General features: G+C 44.7%; 1 protein-coding gene across 3 annotated transcripts in view; it reads right to left on the bottom strand.

Annotated features, from left to right (window-relative positions):
• LOC134809241 (uncharacterized) overlaps positions 1 to 25,672 on the bottom strand; it is a 227,986-nt gene that overhangs the window by 1,906 nt on the left and 200,408 nt on the right. For 2 of the 3 annotated variants that reach the window (XR_010154472.1, XR_010154474.1), the window contains 3 exons: positions 7,732 to 7,824; positions 7,404 to 7,531; positions 3,339 to 5,612 (listed from right to left, as the gene is read on the bottom strand). The gene's annotated coding sequence lies outside the window, so the exon portion shown is untranslated. The remainder of the gene's footprint in view (positions 1 to 3,338; positions 5,613 to 7,403; positions 7,532 to 7,731; positions 7,825 to 25,672) is intronic. The other variant, XR_010154473.1, reaches the window with a different exon arrangement.

The raw sequence follows: 25,672 nt of genomic DNA, 5'->3' as shown, positions 1-25,672 counted from the left end.
CTACAGTTCGGTCACACCTGACATCTTCCCTCCCTGTCAGTAAGCTCTCTTTCCTCGGGACATTATCACATCCTATTCTCTCAACCTAGAATGCCTTTGCCTTTCTCTTCCACCTGCTACCTCCTCGTTCTTTAGGTTCCAGCTAGTTGTCACTTCTGAGACGTCCCTGGCTCTACTCTAAATCGCTTCCCACCACCACCACCATTTTCCTCCAACAGCATCTCCTTTTTCTTCAAAAGCACGCATCACATATGCAGTCACTAAATGTGTGTGTATATATTTATATTACTTTTGTTTAAAAAAAAATTGGTAACCTCACACCAGCTAGAATAATGCCATATTTATAACAAGCACTCAACAAATGTCAGTTAAATGGAGCAATGACTGATTTATATTCTGTTTTCAGAGAATTATATACGTGTGCTTTTTTATACATCTCTGTTTTTAGAGAAGTGTGGGGCTTTAGACATAACATCAAGGCAAACGATTGCAAGGCAAAAATTTTTTGTTTTTTTGAGACGGAGTCTCGCTCTGTCACCCAGGCTGGAGTGCAGTGGCGCGATCTTGGCTCACTGCAACCTCTGCCTCCCAGGTTCAAGTGATTCTCCTGTCTCAGCCTCCCAAGTAGCTGGGACTACAGGCAACCGCCACTACGCCTGGCTAATTTTTTGTATTTTTAGTAGAGACGGGGTTTCGCCGTGTTAGCCAGGATGGTCTCGATCTCCTGACCTCGTGATCCGTCTGCCTCGGCCTCCCAAAGTGCTGAGATTACAGGTGTGAGCCACCGCTCCCGGCCTTGTTTTCATTTTTGAATTACCCATGTATTGTGTGCTTATTCATGTGATCCTCAAAACCACTCTATAAACTCCTACCTTCAGGATGTTTAGTGAGATTAAATAACTGAGTCCCAATGACAGGAGAGCTTGAGCCCCCGGAAGGCAGGGATTGCTTTACTCATCTCTGAATCCCAGGACCCTACACAGCGATGGGTACGTAGCAAATCTTTACTAAAAATTTGTTGAATGAAGGTGTGAATGAATGACAGTTCCTCTGTGGAATTCAATTGGAAACTACCAGAACAGTGATTCTTAATTTATTCTTAAGGGGTGTGGGAATTGGGGGTGGGGGAGGGGCGGTGTTAAAGATCCCTCGAAAAGTAAAATAAAATGATGTGACTTTATTTTTCCCCAAGAAAGTATACCTATGCACATAGGAAGCTCTACATTCAATTTCAGGGGACTCCTGGGACCCCTAAGGCCCATCCAAGAATCTCTGCCACAAAAGGTCTTTGAGATGAGGGACTTCAGTGCTGAATTCCACTGGAGTCATTTGGGTTTGTTTCCAGGTGCAGGCATGGCAGCGTTCACAGCCTTTTAGAGCTAAGCGGCCCCAACTGCCCATTATTTGTTCAACCCTTCTAATGTGAACAAAGGCCCCACTGCTAAGCAGGTCAGGAGGTGCTTTTTGATAAGACTTAATCACAGGGATGAAAGGGCCTATGGGGATTAAATATCTAAGTGCTGACCCGTGGCCAGGCCAAATAAATAGGATCCAAAAGGGATTTGGCTTTTGAATACGGATGCATGAGATGTGGCCGAGTGGCCCATGCCTGCTCCATGACCACAGGAAAAAAACAAATCACAATGTGTGAAAGCAGCTTCGTTGAAGGACGTTATGCTAAGACATTCAAATTATAAGTGGGTTGATTTCAATTTTTTATTCCCAGAATTACTGTTTAACTGATTGATAGACATCAACCATATCTGGAGGCCAGGCACAGTGGTTCACACCTGTAATCCCAGCACTTCGGGAGGCCGAGGTGGGAGGATCGCTTGAACCCAGGAGTTCGAGATCAGCCTGGACAACATAGTGAGACACCACCTCTACAAAACATAAAAAAATAGCTGGATGTGATGGCACACTCCTATAGTCCCAGCTACTCAGGAGGCTGAGGTGGGAGGATAGCTTGAACCTGGGAGGTCAAGGCTGCAGTAAGCCATGATCACACCACTGCACTCAGCAGTGACAGTGAGACCCTGTCTCAAAAATCAAATCAAAACAAACCATATTTGGTATACATACTTATCCTACCCCTAAGTAGAATATCATAATAGGCATTTACTTTAGTAATGCTAAGACAACTACCATTTATGTTCTCTGGAATTATATGAAATAGCCATTTATATAGGTTAGAAATGGTCAAATATGGGCAATTCATGTGTATCAACCTAGGAGGACCTACATTTCCAGTGAATGCTTCTTGCTGAGTCCTAGCACAGGCTGGGCCCCTGGAGATCATTTAGGCTGGTTTGCTCTCTGATAGGTGGAATAACTATAGCCTAGAGGGCTTAGGTCACCTGTCCAAGATCACAAGCCTCTCAAGTTGGCCACAGTGCCTGGACTAGAACTCACATCACCTAAGCCAGTGTCCAGCACTGACTGTCCTAGCAGAGGTCACACATTCCAATAACTCACTGTTTTCATTGCTGTGACCAGTTGGCTCAACTGGGTACAAGACATAAGATCAAGACCATGATTTGAGCTTACACATGTCATTAGTTGTGCCCTGTCTCCAGGCTACAGAATGATCCCCTAATTCCAGCCATTCCTGTCATGAATGTGTGTTATTCATGACAACAGCAATCAGGACACTATTAGGAAAGTAACACTCATTTGACCCCAAAGTCCAGAGTTTTCTTTTCTTTCTTTTTTTTTTTTTGAGATGGAGTCTCACTCTGTCGCCCAGGCTGGAGTGCAGTGGCGTGATCTCGGCTCACTGCAAGCTCCGCCTCCCGGGTTCATGCTGTTCTCCTGCCTCAGCTTCCTGAGTAGCTGGGACTACAGGCGCCAGCCACCACGCCAGGCTAATTTTTTTTGTATTTTTAGTAGAGATGGGGTTTCACTATGTTGGCCAGGCTGGTCTCGATCTCCTGACCTCAGGTGATCCGCCTGCCTCAGCCTCTCAAAGTGCTGGGATTACAGGCGTGAGCCACCGCACCCAGCCCCAAAGTTTTCTTTTCTTGAAACATGGTAGATCGCTCACATCACCTGGGCCTATAAAAGGCAGCAAAGTCTTTCATTTTTATATCAAGAAGAGAAAACAATATGATTACCTACGTTTACCATGAATCCTCCATTTTAAAAACTCTCAAAATTTTCATTCTAAGGCAATTAACAAAGAAATGAGTAAGGAAAACAAGAAGGAAAGAAGGAAGAGTGGATGAGGAGCCAGGCCATGTACCAGGAAAATCATTCCTTTTATCATTTTCTGGAAAAGGCAAATAGATAACTTTGTTACTTAATTCCTCAAAAAATAAAGAATGTGTGCTAAGACTTACCTATGCAGTGTGTGGGCAGGATGAAATTCCTTTCCAAAGCCAGGCTGTTCTGAACCTTCTTGCTGGCGTTAGTGAGCTCTCTTCTGGGTTGCACACAAGCCTCAGCCTGCTGGGCACCTTCACCTTACGACCATCTAAGCCCTTGCAACTGCAGTCTGCAATCCTACGCTTTTATGAACCCACATGTTTAATCTAATCGTATGTGGAAAGTTAAATACTAACTGGCAGTTGGAATTCACCTTGGTGCCTGATGGGGTGTGTGCCTCAGGGACTCTGGCTTTGGGCAGAGTGGCACAAGTTCCTGCTCTGGGACCCTTCCTGCCAGCTCCAGCCAGGGCAGGGCCTGGGTACAGTGAACATCTTTCCCCAGAAGAAGTCTTCCTCTTAGGGTAGGCTTGGGGGACAACAGCATTCCCTGCCAGAACACGTGGGAAGGGCTGGGTGGGGTGGCTCACGCCTGTAATCCCAGCACTTTGGGAGGCTGAGGCGGGCGGATCACCTGAGATCAGGAGTTCAAGACTGGCCTTGCCAACATGGTGAAACCCCGTCTCTACTTAAAAATGTAAAAATTAGCCAGGTGTGGTGGCACACACCTGTAGTCCCTGCTACTCTGGAGGCTGAGGCAGGAGAATCACTTGAATCCACAAGGCAGAAGTTACAGTGAGCTGAAATCATACCACAGCACTCCAGGCTGGATGACAGAGTGAGACTCTGTCTCAATAAAAGAAGAAAGAAGAAGAAGAGGAAGAGGAAGAAGGAAGAAGAAGGAAGAAGAAAGAAGAAGAAGACGATGTGGGAAGGACAGGGCCCCTGGGAGAGGAGCCAAGAACAGCCATCTCTGGGTGGTTGGTATGGGTTGAGGGGGTCAGTATAATTCCAGGCAAGTGCCGTGTTCTGAAGACGCTAAATAAGCTAAATTTTGGTAAATACTCCTCCACGGGACCATTTCCAAATGAGTTTATAACAACATTGTTGTCTTGTAAAAGAAAAACGGGCTGCAAGGGTACTAAGGTACTACATGGAGGAGATGGAAGTTAAGTCCAACAAAGAGGTTTTGAGGTTTTTGTTTGTTGTCGTTGTTGTTGTTTTGAAACAGAGTCTTACTCTGTCACCCAGGCTGGAGTGCAGTGGCGCAATCATAGCTCACTACAGCTTTGAACTCTTGGGCTTGAGGGATCCTCCTGCCTCAGTCTCCCAAGTAATGGGACTACAAGTGTGTACAAAGCCTGGCTAATTTTTATTTTTATTTTTGTAGAAATAGGGTCTTGCTGTGTTGCCCAGGCTGGTCTCAAACTCTTGGCCGCAAAGGATCCTCCAGCCTCAGTCTCCTAAGGCGGTGGGATTACAGGTGTGAGCCATGGTGCCTGGCCCCCAGCAAAGTATTTAAAGACCTAGCAAGAGCTAAACATACTGTATTTACCAAAAGATCCTTTTCTATCATGGTGGGGACCCTTGGAATTGGGAGAACTGAGTCTTTATATTGGCTATCATTTAGGAGTGCTTACCATGTGCTTTTATCGTATTAACCTCAGGTAATCATTGCCACAACCTGATGTAGAAGGTACTATGAACTTAGCCAAGGGAATCAGGGCACAAAAGGTCTGATGACATGGAGGTGGAGCCATTTGGATTTGAATCCAATTTAAATGGCAGCCACGGAAGTTACACTCACTCACTCAAAATCACTTCGAGGTCATGTGGGTGGTCATTACTCTGTAACTTGTCTCATGGTTTTGTAAAAGGAAGGTTCACTTTGTTTTAAAATTGGAGTTTCACATTAAATGGTGCTCTGAACCATGTGGCTTGAAGCACACTGGGTGGCAAGAGAAAGATAGCTAAGATTTAAAATGATCTACAAATTATTGCAGAGTTAACGTTATTAGGTGTGTTTTAAAGAAATACGAGGATCTCTGTAACTCCGCAAAACTTCTCATTAACACCATTTGTCCTCGTGGGTTGTCTTCACTGAACAAGATAGGCAAACTCAGCCAGGAGGAACACTTTGGTGGTGTAGAAATGGAAGCAAAACGTTCAAGTAAGAATTCCGCTAGGAGACGGTGCCACCTGCTGGTGGGAACAGGGAACTGAGGCCAATCTTCTAACTCAGCCCTTGCGGTTTAACTTCACTCTTGAATTCTGGTGCCGAGGAGAGGGGAATCAAAGCAGCGTGTTGTGCTTTGGTAATTAAAGGCAGAACTGGACGGCGATGTGTCATGGAGGCTGGCAAACCAGGTGAGCAAATTACTTACTGTCCCTGGTCTTTGGATTCTTCGTCTGTAAGATAGAGATAAGAGTTCCTGCTCATTTGGCTTGTTATAAAAGTTAAATGTGATCACAGATATATACAGCACTCAGCACAGAACCTGGCACGAGGTAGGATAGTAAAATCTATAAATTGAAATGCAGCAAAATTCATTTCTTGTTTTAATAAAAGCAAATGTAGAATGTTTTACCCATTCAATGAAAAACTAGGTGGGAAAAAACACTTTAAGAAAAAACTTTTAAACAGAAATCACCAGCCGGACATGGTGGCTCACGCCTGTAATCCCAGCACTTTGGGAGGCCGAGGCGGGTGGATCACCTGAAGTCAGGAGTTCGGGACCAGCCTGGCCAAAATGGTGAAACCCAGTCTCTACTAAAAATACAAAAATTAGCCAGGCGTGGTGGCACACGTCTGTAATCCCAGCTACTTGGGAGGCTGAGGCAGGAGAATCGCTTGAACCGGGGAGGCGGAGGTTGCATTGAGCCGAGATGGTGCCACTGCACTCCAGCCTGGCCGACAGAGCGAGACTCTGTCTTAAACAAACAAACAAAACCCAGAAATCACCAAATAAGGTGGTAGAAAGATACCTGCTGTGGCATAAATGTTTGTGTCCCCCCAAAATTCATATAGTGAAATTCTAACTCCCAATGTGATATTACTAAAAAGTAGGGCTTTTGGGAGGTGGAGGATGGAGGATGGAGCATGGAGACCCCGTGAATGCGATTAATGCCCTTTTAAAAGAGGCTACAGGGAGGTTGCCTTCCCCTTTCCACCATGTGAGGTCGCAGCTAGAAGGCACCATCTATGAATCAAAGAGGGAGACCTCACCAGACACCGCATCTGCCAGTGCCTTGGTCTTGGACCTGCCAGCCTCCAAACTATGAGCAATAACTTTTTGTTATTTATAAGTCATCCAGTTTATAATTTTTACTATAACTGCCCCAATGACTAAGATAATATCTGAATATATCTATAATCACAATATCCTTTAAAATAAGTACCTATTAAAAGAAGTATTATTAAACTGAATAACAAAATAAAATCTAGCTATATGCTTCTTAAAAGATAAACATCTAGGCCGGGGCTGGTGGCTCACACCTGTTATCCCAGCACTTCGGGAGGGCGAGACGGGCGGATCACTTGAACCCAAGAGTTCGAGACCACCCTGGCCAACATGGCGAAACCTCATCTCTACTAAAAATATAAAAATCAGCCAGGCATGGTGGCATATGCCTGTAATCCCAGCTACTTGGGAGGCTGAGGCATAAGAATCACTTGAACCTGGGAGGCGGAGGTTGCAGTGAGCCAAGATCACGCTGCTACACTCCAGCCTGGGTGAAACAGCAAGACTCTTGTCTCAAAAAATAAAATACAAAATAAAGATGCACATCTAAAATAAAAACAAATAAAAAGTTGAAAATAAGGTGATGAAAAAACATATCAAGCTAAGGCTAAAATGCAGACATCTAAGAAAAACTGAAATTTCAGGTGATCCATAGGATATTAATTATCACTACAATTTGATAAAAGAAACAACCTGCGAAGAAGATAGTAAAATCATGGGCTTGTATGTAGACTCAAAATATTCGAAGTGAAACAGGCAGATTTACAAGAAATTGAGACATCCACAATGGTAGGAATTAGGTTTCAGAAACTGATAGATTTTTTAAAAAAGTAAACGTATAGAATATTTGAGTAATAGAATTAATTACCTTTATAAAATAGATGGAGAGAACCCACATCTAACCAACAAATGATGTGCATTCTTTACAAGTGTCCATAAAACGGTTTTAAAAACTCACCACGTGCTGGGTCACAAAAGAAGTCCAACCAAATTTTTAAATATCAGCTTTATGTAGACTGGGTTCCATTACTACAATGCAGTTGAATTATAAATCAGCAAAAATATAGTCTGTACACCTTGATATATCTGAAAACCAAAAAATAAGTATATCATCACGTAACATATGGATAAAGAGGAAAACACATAAATAATAAGATATTAAATTACAAAGGAACTGCCATATATTTGAAAACTTCTGGGATGCAGACAATGTGAACCTTAGAGGCAAATTTATACAGTAAATGAATTCATTAAAAGGAAAAGAGGCTGGGCATGGTGGCTTATACCTGTAATCCCACTGCTTTGTGAGGCTGAGGCAGGAGGATCACTTGAGGCCAGGAGTTTGAGAACAGCTTGGGTGACACAGTGAGACTCTATCTCTATAAAAAAGAAATTTTTAAAAATTATCTGGGAATGGTGGTGCATAGCTGTAGCCCTAGCTACTCAGGAGGCTGAGGTGGGAAGAGGCTTGAGCCCAGGAGTTCTAGGTTAGACTGAGCTATTATGGTGCCACTGCACTCCAGTCTGGGTGATAGAGTGAAATCCTGTCTCTAAAAAATAAAAATAAATAAAAGGAAAATAATAGGAACTCATTAAACTCAAAAAGCAAAAGAACTACAAAATAAACTAAAAATGTAGAATAAATGAAACTTTAGAACAAAAACAGAAAGGAACAGAAGAGAAAACAAATAAAAATAGAATCAACTAAATAAAAAGTCACTCTGGAAATACAATTTGAAGTTTTGGATGAAATATATAATTTTCCAGAAAAATATAAATTTCCAGAGTCAGCCCAAGAATAAATAGAATTTCTGTAGAAATCTGTTTTTTAAATGTATCAATTTAGTGGATGGATTTACCAGCAGTATAGGCAAAGCTGAAGAGAGGATTAGTGAATTAGAAATTTAGTCAGCAGAAAATATCTACAGTGAAGCACAGAACAAAATAATAGGATACACCCAAGAAAGTACAAGAGATACAGGAAAAAGGACTAACAGAAGTACAGTTGGAGTCCCAGAAAGAGAGGAGAAAGTGGCTGAAGGAGAAGCAATATTTGAAGAAATAGTGAATGATATTTTTTCCAAAACTGCTTTTAAAAAAAATCAAGCCATGAGTTCAAGAACTAAAAACCTCAGAGAGAATTATTTCAAAGAAAGTCACACCTTTGCATAAAATGCTTAAAATCAAAAGCAATGAGAAAATCTTAAAAGCAGATAGAGGAAACAAAGACTGAAACACATGAATCATAAAAGGAAAATATTGATATATTGGGCCTCATAATTATTAAAGTCTTTTACTCCTTGAAGAACATAATTAAGAAAATAAAAAGGCAAGTAATATACTGAAAAAAATAACCACCATGAATTTGTATCTAGAATATACAACAGATTTGCATCTAGAATACATAAAGAACTCATCATTTGAAAAAAAATTGACTCAATAATAATGGACAGTAGGTTTATGCAGACACTACCAGAAAAGATATACAATAAGCACATAAATGCTCAACGTCATTGGAAATATAACTAGTAATTACAATGAGATACCGCTACGCACTCACCAGAATGACTACTTTTTTTTTTTTGAGATGGAATCTCTCACTGTCCCCCAAACTGAAGTGCAGTGGTGAGATCTCGGCTCACTGCAACCTCCCTGTCCGGGGTTCAAGTGATTCTCCTGCCTCAACAAAAGTAACTGGAATTACAGTGCACACCACCATACCCAGCTAATTTTCGTATTTTTAGTAGAGATGGGGTTTTGCCATGTTGGCCAGGCTCATCTCAAACTCCTGACCTCAGGGTGATCTGCCCACCTCAGCCTTCCAAAGTGCTGGGATTACAGGCATGAGCCGCCATACCTGGCCAGAATGGCTACATTTTAAAAGACTGACAACACCAAGTGTTGGTGAGGATGTGGGCTAAGTGGATTTTCATACATTGCCTTAGGAATGTAAAATGATACAGCCACTTGTGAATAGTTTGGTAACTCGATCAAAAGTTCCCAACAATGCCCCTTCTAGGTATTTACCTAGAGAAGTTTTCAAAATATGCCACACAAAAACTCATGAATGTTTATAGCAGCTTTATTCAAAAATAGCTAAAAACTGGAAATAAGCCAAATATCCCTCAACAGATAAGTGGGTAAACAAATTGTGTTTTATTCACACAATGAAATATTGCTCAACAATAAAAAAGAACAAATAAATGATACGTGCACCAACAGGGATGAATCCCACAAAGAGTATATGAGCAAAAGAAGTCAGACACAAAGAAGTTGTACTGTTTGATTCCATTTCTAGAAATTCCAGAAAGACAAAAGCCATCCCTCGTGACAGAAAGCAGATTAGTAGTTTTCTATGACCAGATGAGGGGAAGATTGACTGCAAAGGATTAAGAGACAATTTTGGAGGGTGATAGAATTGTTCTATATCTTGGTTGTTGTAGGTGGTTACCTGAGTAAAACTCATTGAACCATGCACTTAAAATGGGTGTGTATAATTTTATGTAAACTATACCACAATAAAGTTGATTTCTTTAAAATCCATGTATTTGTAGGGGACTTGCAAATGTGTATCTCCAGTCCAGTCCTCTTCTCTGAATTTCAGAATCAAATGTCAAGATGCTCACTTGACATTTTCACTCAGATGTCTAATAGGCATCTCAACCTCAGATGTCCAAACATAACTCAATTCTCCTACCAAACCTACTCCTATCCTATCACAGTAAAGTGACTCCACTTTCTTTCTAGTTGTGTAAGCCAAAAAACCGAAGAATTAACCTAGATTTCTTTTTTTTTTTTTTTGGTCACCCTGCCACACCCCCAATTCACTAGCAAATACTGTTGACTCTGCATCCTGTTAAAGAAAAGCCTCTGCACGGGTTGAACGTGGGTGTATGAGTTTGTGCTGGGTGACATCAAACCCACCAGAACCGTAATACCCCATCTCAACTTCTTTGAAAACTGTGCCTGGGTTTTTGTGTCATAAACTAGTACAATGGCCAATTGCAAAGAAGAGTCACAATCCGTCTCACCAGCCAAACAGACAGTTGTTCTCAGAAGCTTGCCTTTTTCATTGTCATTTCTCACTGTTGCCTTAAACCTAGTTCTTTCCATTTTTGCACGAAAAGCCTCTTAGAACTTGTCTCTCTTCCCCTAGCCCCAAAGGTAATAAATTGAAATATGTTTCTTACTGCTCTGTTGGTTTTTTTGTTTTGATTTGACGCTCCAGGCTGGGCACAGTGGCTCCCACCTGTAGTCCCAGCACTTTGGGAGGCTGAGGAGGGTGGATCACCTGAGGTCAGGAGCTCGAGACCAGCCTGGCCAACATGGTGAAACCCCGTTTCTACCAAAAATACAAAAATTAGCCAGGTGTGGTGGCAGGTGCCTATAATCCCAGCTACTTGGGAGGCTGAGGCAGGAGAATTGCTTGAACCCGGGAGGCAGAGATTGCAGTGAACCGGGATCATGCCGCTGCATTCCAGCCTGGGCCACAGAGCAAGACACCATCTCTAAATAATAATAATTATTATTATAGTAATAATTTGACTCTCCAAACACGTCCCCGCCCAGCTACTTCTCAGCTCACACCTGGACTGCTGGCCGCTCACCGCCTCTGGCTTTGCACTCTGTCCCTATTCACATATTTCTAAGAGGGACCAGTGGGATCTTTTGGAAACACAAATCACAGCCCGCAATTCCCCTGCTTGAAACTCTCCATTGGGTTCCTTTCACCCTGAAAATAAAACCCGGAATGCTTAGTGCAGCTGGCCAGGTCATGGAAAAACTGGCCGCTGGTCCTTTCTGCGAGCTCATCTTCTCACATAGTCTGATCCTGCTTCTCTGCTTTTTGTTTTGTTTTTGTCTTTGAATCTGTATTAGCTTCCCATTGCTGTTATAACAAATGACCACAAACTTAGTGACTTAAACAACACAAATTTATAATATTATCTTAAAGTTCTGGGGGTCAGAAGTCCAAAGTGGATTTCACTGGGTTAACATCAAGATGGCAGCAGAGCCAGTTTCTTTTGGATGCTCTGGGGGTTGAGGAGGGAGTGTGAATCCATTTCTTTACCTTTTGCAGCTTCCAGAGGCCACCCACATTCTTTGGCTCTTGGCCCTCTCCCTGGCATCCTGGCATCCTTCCAGCCTCTGCTTTTCTTTCTTTTTCTTTCTTTCTCTTTCTTTTTTCTTTCTTTTTCTCTTTCTTTCTTTCTTTCCTTCCTTCCTTCCTTCTTTCTTTCTTTCTTTCCTTCTTTCTCTTTCTTCTTTTTTTTTCAGAGTCTCATTCTGTCACCCAGGCTGGAGCGCGGCGGCACGATCTTGACTCACTGCAACCTCCGCCTCCTGGGTCCAAGTGATCCTCCTGCCTCAGCCTCCCTAGTAGCTGGAACTACAGATGCCTGCCACCATGCCAGGCTAATTTTTGTATATTTTTAGTAGAGATGGGGTTTCACTATGTTGGCCAGGCTGGTCTCAAATTCGTGACCTCAAATGATCTGTCCGCCTCAACCTCCCAAAGTGCTGGGATTACAGGCATGAGCCACCGCACCCGGCCCAGCCTCTGCTTTTGTGATCACATCTTCTCCCACTCCCTGACCCCCCTGCCTGCTTCTTATAAGGAGCCTTGTGATTGCATTTGTCCCACCTGGATAATCCAAGATCATCTTCCCATCTCAAGATCCTTAACTTAATAATCACCTGCAAAATCCATTTTACCAGGTAAGGTAACATATTCACAGCTTCCAGAGATTAGGACAGGGACCTCTTCATGGTGCAATTATACGGACTGCCTCAGCATCTTTGCATACGCTGCTCTCTCTGCCTCTAATGCTTTTCCCCCAATCTTGGCACAGCTTCTTCCTTCTTCACGTTTCCCTGATAGCACTTTGTATTATCTGAGTTGTGTGGGGATGCCATGTACTGTTGCCCAGGCAGGGCAGGGCTTAACCCGGGGGCAGCTGTCACTTAGTCTACAGTGTGAATGGTGCCTGTGCATAGTCTCACAGCTGTGCGTGGCTTCTTTGAATTATGAAGTTTTCCTATTTTATTGATTGTTTTTTTCTTTCCTGTCTCTAACAGAACTTGAGCTCCATGACAACAGGGACCTTACCTGTATTGCCCATTCTGTGTCTGGCTGGAAAAAAGCTCTCACTGTATCCCAAAAGAATGGTGATAATTCTAGATTCTGGCTGTGATGAAATCAACCACCTCATCTATTTACAAGGTACTAAGATTATCATTCCAATGAAAAAGACTCTGGAAAAGAAACTTTTCACCTTTTCAAGACCATTAACAATACGTGACGTTTCTAATTGAGCTCACAGAGTAGGAAGCTTTCCTTGATGCTATTAATGTGAGCACAATGGTTTTGTGAAAAGCTGGAAATGGGGGCATTGAGAATCTCTGGTAATTTCATTTAGCTACGCACTGAGCTTCTACTTTCTCTGTGCCTGGTTCAGAATATTAGAAGAGATGGCAATGATTCTGGAGTGGATTACACCATTTGACTGAGGAACTACTGGAATTTTCTTCTTCTCTAAGATACACACAAGCATGATGACTTCCAATGAACAGGCCTCACCAAGAACTCTCCAAACATGTAGGGTTTCTTTAGTTTATCAATGAAACAAGCAACTTGGTAGGATGCTTCTGAAATGCCACTGCTGTGATAGAGCAAACCAAGTTTTGATAAAGTTGATTCTCTTCTGATGGAGCCTTCCCCCAAGGTGCTTTCCCAGCCTTGCTGGCTTCATGCTTCTGGGATTGAGAAGCTTGTCACCATCATCAACAGGCCTAGTTTGCAACGGAAAGCCAGAGAACGTCTCAGCTTCCTTGTGTTCTGTTTGCCCTGACATTACTGAACTTTAGCAAGACCCAAAGTTAACAAAGACCCCTGTCACAGGCCGAATGGCAGGGTATGTTCTTTGATTTCTGTTAGTGGAAAATGAATGTAACACAGAGATCACATGGGCTGTGAGGCCCCCTGTAGCCTCCAGCACCCTTTCTTCCTGGAGCATGAATCTGGAGGGAAATGGTGCCGTATTAGGTTTGTTTTACAAAGATGATTTTCAAAGAGGAAGAGGATCAAAAGAAACAGAAAAGAACCCCCAGCGTGCAGGCCACAGGTGTGTGGGGGTTAAAACTGGATGGGAAGGAGAGGGGGAAGTCCTGGAACTCAAGGAGGCACAACCGTGGGGGCTTCATTTTCCCCAGGAACTATAAAAGGCCAATGGGCTCTTGTAGGAAAAAAGCAGATCAGCACAGATGGGAGCAGAGAAAGGGCTCTCACAGCAAATTTTGCCAGCTTTCCAGTTTTTCCATAGATCAGGCCACTTTTTAGCCTTTGCTTAGAACCATCAAGCTTCCTCCTAAGGCATCCAGCACAGCTCTTTCCATATATGTGGCGGTTTTTTGTTTTGTTTTAATAAAGAAAAATGTTTATAAGCATTGTACACATTGCATACTGGAAATCTGCCAAGAGAGTAGGTTTTAGGTGCTCTTACCACACATACCCCCCCCCCACACACACACACAAGAACATGGACATGTTAACGGTTGGTGTAATATGTTAACGGTATGTTAATTTGCTTGTCTGTGGTAATCACTCCACATATGTATGTCAGAACATCTTGTTGCATATCTTAAATTCAGACAATAAAAAAAGAAAATCTTGGCTGGGCGTGGTGGCTTTTGCCTGTAATCCCAGCATTTTGGGAGGCCAAGGAGGCAGGATCACATGCCAGGAGTTTGAGACCAGACTGGGTAACATAGTAAGATCCCATCTCTACAAAAAAAATTTTAAAAAGAAAATCTTTGAAAAGTTAAAAGAGAAATATTGAAGAACAGTGAAAACAGGTGTTATAGAAATCATTTTAGTTCTATATAAAAACTTTTATTTGTAAATAAAAATATTTGATATTTACATTCCATCGTTACTAAATGTTGTATCTTTTTCTGACAGATGTGTATGTATTAGTTCATTTTTACACTGCTATAAAGACATACCTGAGACTGGGTAGTTTATAAAGAAAACAGGCTAAACCTCTTAAACTTTGGCTCATGGTTCTGCAGGCTATACAGGAAGCATGATGCTGGCATCTGCTCAGCTTCTGGGGAGGCCTCAGGAAACTTACAATCATGACAGAGGGCAAAGGGGGAGCCAGCACTTCTCATGACCAGAGCAAAAGGAAGAGAGCTGGGGGCGATGCCACACTTTTAAAGAACCAGATCTCACGAGAGCTCACTTACTATCACAAGAACAGCTCCAAGGGGATGATGGTGCTAAACCATTCATGAGAAATCTACCCCCATGATCCACTCACCTCCCACCAGGCCCCACCTCCAACACTGGGGAATTACAATTTGACATGACATTTGCTGGGGACACAGATCCAAACCATAAAGACATATTTTTTGACAACATCTCCTTATTCTCACAGCCTTTCGTTTGGGCAGATTTTGAAGCGGGTTTTCCCTGGAACTTTTGTTTCTGATTCAAAGACAGAAGCCCAGGATGGAGAGTGTTCAGGGCAGGAAAAGCGCCCCCAGCTTCTCCCTGGGAACACCCCCCACCACGGAGTCCCACCTCCGCTTTCCCGATGCTCTCAGGTTTGGACTCAATGGGGACGGCCGCCAAAGCCAAGCACCTGCTCCCTTAAGAAATCTTTTCAAAGGATTCCATGTCCTTGAAAATTTAGAACAAACCCATGGTTCCTTGCCTTGTCTTAAAGGAAACTCATCTCCAGGCCTCTCTGGGATTCCAAAGTGGGGTGGCTTTCAGAATTTGCTTCCAATTAGCAACCTCACGGAGATAGCACAGCTTGACTGAGTATTCAGAAAGGGCATGGCCCAGGAGAGCCTGCTGTCTACATCTGGAGAACCCCTGCCAACCACAGTCTCGTTTATTGTCTTTCAAACCTCATTAGGCAGGGTGTTTACCATAGGGTCCTTTTTGCTAGGGCCAGAGAAAGAAAAGTCTAAATCTCAGGCTGTGGTATTCAAAATGGCCACAATGTGTCCCCACTGTGCTGCCGAGTGTGCCTGGTTCATACGCAGCAGTCAAAGTCCAGACGTGTCACCTCTGCAGTGACAATGAAAACCAGCCTCATGTGCTCTGGGCAGGTGGCGCTCCCTCCGCTGCCTGCAGTGGCTGCCAACAGCCCAGAGAAAGGCTTTGAAATTTGCTTTTCTTTTTTCCTTTTTTTCCCCCAAATTTTAGAGAATGTAGGATACAACCATTTTGTACATTTCTCTCTTTTTAAGTTATTTTTTCAAAGAATTATAGATTCACAGGAAATTGCAAAAATTTTGTGTGTACCCTTCACCCAGTTTCTTCCAATAGTAACATGGGACATAGCTATAGTATAATATCAAAAGTATGAAATTGATGTTGATACAATCCTTGTAGTTACATAGACCACAGACCATATTCACATTTCACCATTTTTACATGCACTCATTTGTGTGTGTGTGTGTGTGTGTGTAATTTGATGCAGTGTTTTTTTGAGATGGAGTCTCTCTCTGTTGCCCAGGCTGGAGTGCAGTGGCATAATATCAGATCATGCAACCTCTGCCTCACAGGTTCAAGCAATTCTCTTGCCTCAGCCTCCCAAGTAGCTGAGGTTACAGGTGCCCGCCACCACTCCCAGCTAATTTTTGTATTTTTAGTAGAGATGGAATTTTACCATGTTGGTCAGGCTGGTCTTGAACTCCTGACCTCAGGTGCTCCACCTGCCTCAGCCTCCCAAAGTGCTGGGATTACAGGTGTGAGCCACCATGCCCAGCAATGCAATTTTTTGTGTGTAGCTGGGACAAAGTCTTGCTCTGTCACCCATGCTGGAGTGCAGTGGCATGATCACGGCTCACTGTAACCTCAAACTCCTGGGCTCAAGCAATACTCCTGCCTCAGTCTCCCAAGTAGGTGGGACTACACACATACACCACCACACCCAGCTAATCTTTTGTGATTGTTATTTTTTGTAGAGATGGGATCTTGCTAGGTTGCCCAGGCTGGTCCTCAACTCCTGGTCTCAAGCGATCCTCTCGCCTCGGCTTCCCAAAGTGCTGGGATTATAGGTATGAGCCACCACACCCAGCCTTGATATAATTTAATCTGATGTATAGATTTGGGAAACCACCACCACAACCAAGGAACAAGATTGCTGTATCACCCTTAAGAAACTCCCTAGTGCCACCCCTTAATAGTTGAACCCTTTCTGCAATCCCTAGGCCATGGTAACCACTAAGCAGGTATCCCCTCTATAAATCTGTTATTTTGAGAACGTTAAAGAAATAAGAACAGACAGTAGGCAACCTTTTGAGATCAGCTTTTCCTCACTCTATATAATGCTCTTGACATCCATCCGAGTTGTGTATATCAAGAGCTAGTTTCGTTTTATTGCTGAGTAGTACCCCATCATATGAATATTTAACCATTAAATATCTGTTACCCTGAGTTATTTCCAGTTTTTGCTATCACAAATAGAGATGCTATGAAAGTTCATGTACAGGTTTTGGTGTGAACATACATTTTCATTTCTTTGGGCAATCTCTGGGTTACATAGCAGGTACATGATTAATTTTATAAGAAACTGCCAGATGAGTTTTCAGAGTTGCTAGACCATTTTACATCCCTACCAGTAATGAATGAAGATCCAGCTGCTCCAAATCCTCACCAACAGGGCTGTGCTTTTTGTATTCCTTGGTCATGAACTCTTAGGATTCAAGAATGTTAGAATTAGCCAAGGGTGGTGGTTCACGCCTGTAATCCCAGGATTTCAAGAAGCAGAATTGGGAGGATCACTTGAGCCCAGGTTTGAGACCAGCCTGGGCAATGTAGTGAGACTCCTGACTCTACAAAGAAAAATAAAAATTAGCCAGGTGTGGTGGTGCATGCCTGTGGTCCCAGCAACTCGAGAGGCTGATGGGGGGAGAATCACTTGAGCCCAGGAGGTCAAGGCTGCAGTGAGCTGGGCTTGTACCACTGCACTCCAGCCTGGGCAACAGAGCAAGACCCTGTCTCAAAAAAACACAAAACAACTATATGGGGCCTTAAAGATGATCTAGTCCAGCCTATTGATTCTACAGAAAAAGGAACCAAAATTCTATAAGCATCAATTCCTTCTTTAAAAATTCTTAGTATTTAGGCTGGGTGTGGTGGCTGACACTTGTAATCCCAGCACTTTGGGAGGCTGAACTGGACAGATTGCCTGAGCTCAGAGTTCAAGACCAGCCTGGCCAATATGGTGAAACCCTGTCTCTACTAAAAATACAAAAATTAGCCAGGTATGGTGGTGCACACCTGCAGTCCCAGCTACTGGGGAGGCTGGGGCAGGAGAATCACTTGAACCCAAAAGGCAGAGGTTGCAATGAGCCGAGATAGTGCCACTGCACTCCAACCTGGGCAACAAAGCGAGACTGCGTCTCAAAAACAAAACAAAACAAATTATTAGCATTTTTCACTACCTTCCCTGTTTGCCCAGTCTCAGAAAGAACTGTCTCCTCTTCATAACATCTCTGGAAACTTGTCAAAGTTTGGGCAAGAACTTAGGTCCTTGTTCGAGCCTCTGGGAAAGGTCTTGCCCGGGAAACTTGACCTTGTGCTCTGCTTCCGTTAGACAGCCCAGGCTCCAGCAGCACTTTCAGATTCTCATGTGTCTCGACTGTTCAAGCAACCCTGCATTATCCACTCTCAGGAAATTACTGATGGCAGCAAAGTTCAAGTGCAATCTGAACCTACAGCCCACAGCCAGCACTTTCAGGTTCACCCTGCCCATCAGTAACGTCAGCAGCCATTGCTACCAGCTCAGCTACTCCCATTTATTGAGCAACTCCTGAGTGCCAGGCAATGTGCAAGAAACCTTATTTATTTATTTATTTATTTATTGAAAGTAATAGCTTCTTGTAAAAAAAAGCTTATATTTTAGGTTCGGGGGTACACGTGCAGGGGTTGTTATATAGATAAACTTGTGTCATGGGGGTTTGTTGTAAAGATTATTTTGTCACCCAGGTACTAAGCCTAGTATCCAATAGTTGTCTTTCCTGCTCCTCTCCCTCCTCCCACCATCCACCCTCAAGTAGGCTCCCGTGTCTGTTGTTCCCCTCTTTGTGTCCATCGGTTCTCACCATTTAGCTCCCACTTATAAGTGAGAACACACGGTATCAGGTTTTTGGCCCCTGTGTTAGTTTGCTAAGGATAATGGCCTCCAGCTCCATCCATGTTCCTGCAAAGGACTTGATCTTGTTCTTTTCTGTGGCTGCATAGTATTTCATGGTGTAAGAAACTTTATATACCATGGCTCTGGTTTTATGCCAACCCTGCAAGGTAGTTACAAAGAACCTCATCTGACAGCTGAGAAAAAAAGGCTACAAAAACTCATACTCTGAATGAAAAGTTTTGGACAAGAGGACCCAGGTTCTTTTGCACTACTCACAATTCAAAAATGCATAAAATATTGCTTTTGGTGATAGAAATGGCCTTTGCTGCCTTTTCTTTTTTTTTCTTTTTTTTTTTTTTTGAGACAGGGTCTCACTCTATCACCCAGGCTGGAGTGTAGTGTTGCAGTCAGGGCTCACTGCAGCCTTGACCTCCTGGGCTCGACAGATCCTCCCACCTCAGCCTGGCACGCGCCACCACGCCTAATTTTTGTATTTTTTGTAGAGATGGGATGTCGCCATGTTGTCCAGGCTGGTCTCCAACTCCTGGGCTCAAGCGATCCTCCTGCCTCGGCCTCCCAAAGTGCTAGGATTACAGGCGTGAGCCACCGCGCCTGGCCTTCTGCCACTGGCTAAGCTTAAAATGCGCGATGTGTTTCTCTCTTCCTGGGTTCTGTACCTGAAATTTGGGTAGCTGCCGCCAGGTGGCGCCAAATCTGAGCTTTATTAATCCAAGGGACCAGCTACACTTTGCCAGAGCCCTCAACGGATCTGACATCACGGTGCATGCTTCCAGACTAACTATGACATTTCTAGCACAGTAAGCTCTTTATTAAAATAGCAGACATCCTTGCTTCCTTGAAAATCATTAACTATTAACATCTGCACGTCTTCCTAAAAAGGATACACTTTACAGCAACCGGTAAAGAAATACAACATCTAGGTATAACATTAAACTTTTCTTACTAAACATTATTTTAAACCGCTGCTTATTCTAACTTCACCTTTTCTGAATACAGATGCTCTTGGGAAATGGATGTGTTCAGACCCTTACAGCATTTGGAGTGATTAAAAGCCATGCATTTCTTTGCAGTTATCTGTGCAGATGAAGTTAAAATGTATCAGTAGCTTTGTTTAATGCCAGGTTTGTTCGAGAATGTTTTAAGAATGTAAGCCCTTTTGTTTTGATTGTCAATGCCCATTTTCTCATAACTCATTAATTTCCCTCTATTTCTTTCTACATGGGTAGATTATTTTCTTTTTCTTCATTCTCCCATAAAAGGAGAAAAATAACTGCTCATATATGCTTCATGTCCCAGTGACCTCTCATGGTTATTTTTCCTAGTTTGGATAGTTCCTACACGGGAGCTTTTCTTCCTCGTTCTCTTTTCTTTGAATTTTAAGTAGGGTGGCCAATCTGCACTAGTTTGCCTGAGAACTTTTCCATCCTGTGTCCTGAGTATCCCATTAGTCCCAGGCAAAGCAGGATGGCTTGTGACCCTAGCTTTCGGTTAGAGCAAAAGTTAGCCTACACTGAATTTAAGATGCAGATTCAACTTCAACCACTGTAACAGGCTTCATTGTCAGTCACAGACCTATTTTTCATTCATTCCTTCAGCAAATCCACTCTGCCATCCCAAATCCATCTCAGTGACTCTTAACAAGTCCATCTTTCATTGCAGGTTTTTTGTTTGTTTGTTTGTCTGATTTTTAAGGTGTAGTCTCGCTCTGTCTCCCAGGCTAGAGTGCAGTGGCGCGATCTCCGCTCACTGCAACCTCCACCTCCTGGATTCAAGTGATTCTCTGTCTCAGCCTCCCGAGTAGCTGGAATTACAGGTGTAAACCACGACGCCCGGCTAATTTTCGTATTTTCAATAAAGATGGGGTTTCGGCATGTTAGCCAGGCTGATGGCGAACTCCTGGCCTCAAGTGATCTGCCGGCCTTGGCCTCTCAAAGTTCTGGGATTACACGTGTGAGCCACCATGCCCGGCCTCGCTGCAGTTTTTTGACACCAATGATTTGTGTTAAACATCTTCTCAGGCCCACAGTGCTGAACACAGAATCTAATCTCAATAGATGCTTCATTAATGGTTATTAAATGAAAGGAAAAAGTGGGCACCCCTCTTTTCCTTGGGGCTACTGCTGCCCTCACTCCAGAGCCTTAAAAGCCTCTGCTGCAAGCTCAAGACAGCTCCTGGGGGAAGTAGACCAGTGGAATGTCATGATGTTATGTGGGATCTCAGCTCAGATAGGGACAGCAGTGTCCAAGAGTTTTTAAAATCTACCTCAAACTTCAAAATTCCTTGTTACCCTTCTGGGAATAAAATCTCCCCAAATTTGTTTTCCATGAGGTTTATATTTATATTTATAGAAGCTAGCATTTAGGAGGGATTCATAATTCAGAAGGGTCTTAATTTTGCATCAGACCTCAAAATTGAAGCCGAGGAGGTAGCGGTGACTAGGGTGGGGGGAGAGGAATTTGCCTGAGAGATTGTCCTCTATTCCCAAATAAGTTCTGTCTCTCTTTCCCAGCCAGACTCTCTATAAAAGGGAAAACTGGACAACAGGCAGTGGGAAAGAGAGCACAGCCTGGCAACTTTCTGTGAAACACGTACACCACGCTGTTTACAAATTCCTGTAGCCAGCCCCGGAATCCAAATGTAGACAACTCTGTTTATGTAACGAAAATAGACACTCCTGCCATGTGATTAAGGTGGCTACTGGGAGTTGGGCCCCTGTGAGGAGACATTTGCTGCAGCTGGGGCCGGAGGGGAGCACGGGACACGGGATCCCCCGGGACCTGGGGCAGGTACGAAGCTTTTTAAAGATGAGTTTTCCGGTCCGGAAATCTCCCAGGATAGGCACATCTAAGATGCAGCGGGGGAGCTGACAGAAGTCACAGGCTGGCCCTTTCTTTGCCGCCCATCCCAGAGGATGGCATTCTTCATCAAAGGGGAGCTAGTCCAGCAAGCCGCAGCGTCACCCCTCCCAGCAGGGGACAATAAGTGGTCCGAGCCGGCCAGCTCCTTTCTCAGCATGGGGTTTGGAATGAGGCCCCTTCCTGCCCCACCGGAAGACTTCCAGCATATGGTTCCCATCAGCCACCCACTGTCTGGGTCAGTAAGGAGGCTCGAATGTTCCAGGGTCAGGAGATGCACAGCCCAATAAAACATTCCCTCCGAACGCTGATCCTGAACCCACCATTCCCTTCACACCTCTGCACCCCCAGTCTTGTGACTCAGATGGCCTTCATCCAAGAACCTCATCTTGGAGATGCAGCTCAAATGGCGTTTCCTGTCCAAATGTTCTCCAACCCCTTCCCATCCAGAAGAAGCCATTATTCCCTCCCCTGGGCATTGTGGTCACCCGTCTCTAGGTCAGTCCACTCCACTCATAGTCACCTCCAACCCTGGAGTCAGGGCTTAGGTTTCATGATCTTTCCACCAGCCTTCGCCCTGGTATAGTATTCACCACCGGCAACCCCACTGTTACATGGCTTATCTTTCTGAGTCATTGGAAGATGATGTCCAGGGGCCAAGTATTCGGTCCAGAAGACAAGAGCAGGAGCTGTGGTGCAGTGCTGAAAACTGGGGACGCTCAAGTTATCCCATCGATTCCCTGCATCCTGAAGAAGGAGGCCAACATTCTTCTCCTGGCTTCTGAGGCCAGGCATGGCTGCCTGGCACCCGCCCTAGCTCATGCTACGCTGGGCTTCTCCTAGCTGTCTGCACTCCAGGCCTCTTGGATTTCTCAGTTATTAGAATGATCCCTGTGCCTTGGGGACTTCTACCCTGTTTCCTCTCCTAAGCCTGCCTTCCTGCCCCTTCATTTCTACTTCCTGCTGCATCTACTCACTGTTCAGGTGTCCACTTAAACCCCCCTCCTTAGGGACAACTTCCTGGGTAGCATCTCCCCCTCAGTTAGATGAAGCCCCTCCTTTTACGTTTGCACCACATGCCAGGGACTGCTCTGTGTGACTTGTATGCAGAGGACAGGGACAGGGTCTAATCCGGGGAGCCCAGCCTCGGCTCTCTGTGCCCCACTATCAGCACTCAACCATTTGCTACTTTCCTGCTTGACTCCTAGAGGACAACAACTCCATCTTTTCCTGCAGTCTTCCCAGGGCCTAGGAGTGAAAGAACTAATAAATAAACCAATGACTCGACCGAAGGGGCCCTAGAAGAACCCAGCAGGGAGAGCCTTGAGCAACCAGCATTGATGTCACCTTGAGGCAAGACCAAGCTGGAACTCAAAGGTGGCCCACTACAAAAGGGGCTTCCAGGGAACAAAGGGTGACTGTTCTCTCCCCAAACCAGCGGGATCTTGCAAGGCAATTGGGTCAGAGGTGAAAAGGCCACAGAAAAACCCCACAGTTTTAAGCTGAGTGCTGTTTTCTCTTATTCCTTGGAAAAAGTAGAAGTGTTTGTCACTGAGTTCCTCAGGGGCATGCGGGGGGCTGCACATGTAGCAGAAGGAAGGAAACTTCCTGACAGAATCTTCGATCTTAGGCAGACTCAAGGAGAAAGAGGCCCCACTGAAGTCACACTTGGATGCCAAGCTCACGGTGCAAGGGAGGGCACTGTGGCTGCCAGGCCTAGCCCAGCACACACAGAGGGCATTCACAGCGCTGTGGCCACAGCCGGCTCCCACCCGCCCGCCCTGAGCACCCCCGGTAGCAAACAGAACGCTCTGTCTCGGTTCCTGAGTCAAGCCTGCACAGAATTAACTGCAATAATTGGCAGGTGGGCCTCTGGCTTCTGGGTTTTAATTCACCAGGGGCCCATGAAAAAAAAAAAACGGGATGTTTTGCAGCAACGGTATTTAGCTTGGGATCCGAGAAGTTTCAGCTTTCCATGTCAAGAAACGAGCTGTGTGGCTGCAGCTGCCCTCAGCCAGCAAGAGCTCCAGAACAGCCTTGGAGAAAGAGGCCCCCTCCCGCCAGTCATTGGTTCCTTCCCGGGGAAAGAGGAGGAAATTGCCCTTTTCTTTGACCTGCTGCCCCTCTTGGGAGCACAAGATAACGGAGAAGAAAGGAAGGAGTCTTTCTGGAAGGATTTATTTTTCTGGATGGAAGGGAGTGATCATCACCTCCAGAGACTATCCAGGCATGAATTCCCTTGTAATCATTCCCATGAACACGTGTGATAACGGGGATGCTTATCCCAACCCTTAGCTGAGCCACCGTTTTAACACGAGCTGCTGCCCACGCTGCAGGAGTTAGCCACGGCCACTGCTGCTCCTGCTGTGTGCCCACTGCAGGCATTACTAATCAACAATGGTTATCTTTTCCCCTAAGCCTTAGGATCCTTCTCAACCCTGTGGTCCAGGAAGGCATAGCAAATCGATAGAAGCTGGCATGAGAGCCGAACAGGATTGGCCACTTCAATTTAGTAACTCACAAGAGGCCCAAGTTATAATATATCATCAGAAAGCTTCCGGCTGGGCGCAGGGACTTATGCCTGTAATCCCAGAACTTTGGGAGGCCAAGGCTGGAGGATCACTTGAGGCCAGGAGTTTGAGGCTTCAGTAAGCCATGTGCATCACTGTGCTCCAGCCTGGGTGAGAAAGTAACACCCCGTCTCTTAAAAAAAAAAAATTTCCTCAAAGATAAGAGTGAAGTGATGCTGCCCTACTTCAGGACTGTGGCTTTGATGCCAGTTACTGCCCAAAGCCGAATCTTCAGGATAGAGTTCAAATGGCGTTTCTACCCCCTCCCCATGTGGAAGCAGCCATTGCTCCCTCCTCTGGTCATTGTGGTCACCCATCTGGGTTGGTCCACTCCACTCACAGTCACCTCTGACCCCGGAGTCAGGGCTTAGGTTTCTGATGATGACCACTGGACGGGATTTCACTGGAGACCCAGGCACGGTGGCCCAGGGCTGGGACAGCCACTGCCAGGGACTCATCCTTTCTGCTCACCCTAACCCGCCCTTGAAACTTGTCCTTCAATTGGAGTTTTTGCCCCCAGTTGGCTACAGCAGGGACAGAGCCAGCCACCACCCCAAAGTCAGTTCTGAGAGGCAGCTGCCCCCTCTGCAGTGGCTTCCTGCCAATGCCTCCTCATCTCTCTGGCTCAGCAGGCTGAGTCTGGGATCTTTATTATTGGAAGCTAATGGGAAGTGATGGCATGAGAGGACTGCAGCCTCCAGGGGTGGGAAATGGTGAAGAAGTGGCTTCCCTGGGGTCAGGCCCACATTCTCCAGAGAGGAGAAGGCCCTACATTGAGGCGCCAGGTAACACCAGCTATTCCTTCATGGACAATGGTCCTTGCAACCTTAGGCGTCCTTCCAACGGGCTTTAGCAGGATGTCTCCTTCTAGACTCCCTTACCCACGCTGTTCTTCCATATGTTAGAGACAAAAGCCGGAAGCAATTATAATAGTGCTGCCCTCTTTTCAGCCCGAGGCCAGGAAGGAGCACCCTGTGCCATCCAAGTTGGGTGCTGTGCCCTGAACTCTAACCTATGGTCCTAAGAAGGAAGGAAACCTTGGCAGCTCCCTCCTTCCCTCCCACCTCGCTGCGTGCTGGGAGAGCTAAGTGCTTGCGTTCCTGAGTCAGACTCTCTGGGATTTGGGCTGTCCCTTGAGCTAAGTCTGTTTCCTCACCTGCAAAATGGGAATAATGATATTATCTCCTGGGATCGCTGTAAGAACCAAAACAAATAGTCCACACAAAATGCCCAGCACACGCTGAACACTTACTGAATGCAGGCTATTCTTAATATGAGGTCAATATTTCAGCGACAGCATCCTCTGTATGGATTTTTAAAAATTGTGGTAGAGTACACACAACTTAACATTTAATTTTTTTTTTTTTTTTTTTTTTTTTTAAGATATGGAGTCTCTCTCTGTCGTCCAGGCTGGAGTGCAGTAGCACAATCATAGCTCACTGCAGCCTTCTACTCCTGGGCTCAAGCCATCCTCCCAGCTCAGCCTTCTGAGTAGTTTTAACTACAGGTGTGCACCAACACACACCAAATTTACTATCTTGAAGTGTGCAATTCAGTAGCTTTGAGTATCTTCACAGTGCTATGCAACCATCTGCTATCTAGTCCCAGAAGTTTTTCACCACCCT

This window comes from Pan troglodytes, chromosome 22, assembly GCF_028858775.2.
Source record: "Pan troglodytes isolate AG18354 chromosome 22, NHGRI_mPanTro3-v2.0_pri, whole genome shotgun sequence".
In the NCBI taxonomy this organism is placed as follows: Eukaryota; Metazoa; Chordata; class Mammalia; order Primates; family Hominidae; genus Pan; species Pan troglodytes.
This window is presented reverse-complemented; position numbering and strand designations above follow the sequence as displayed.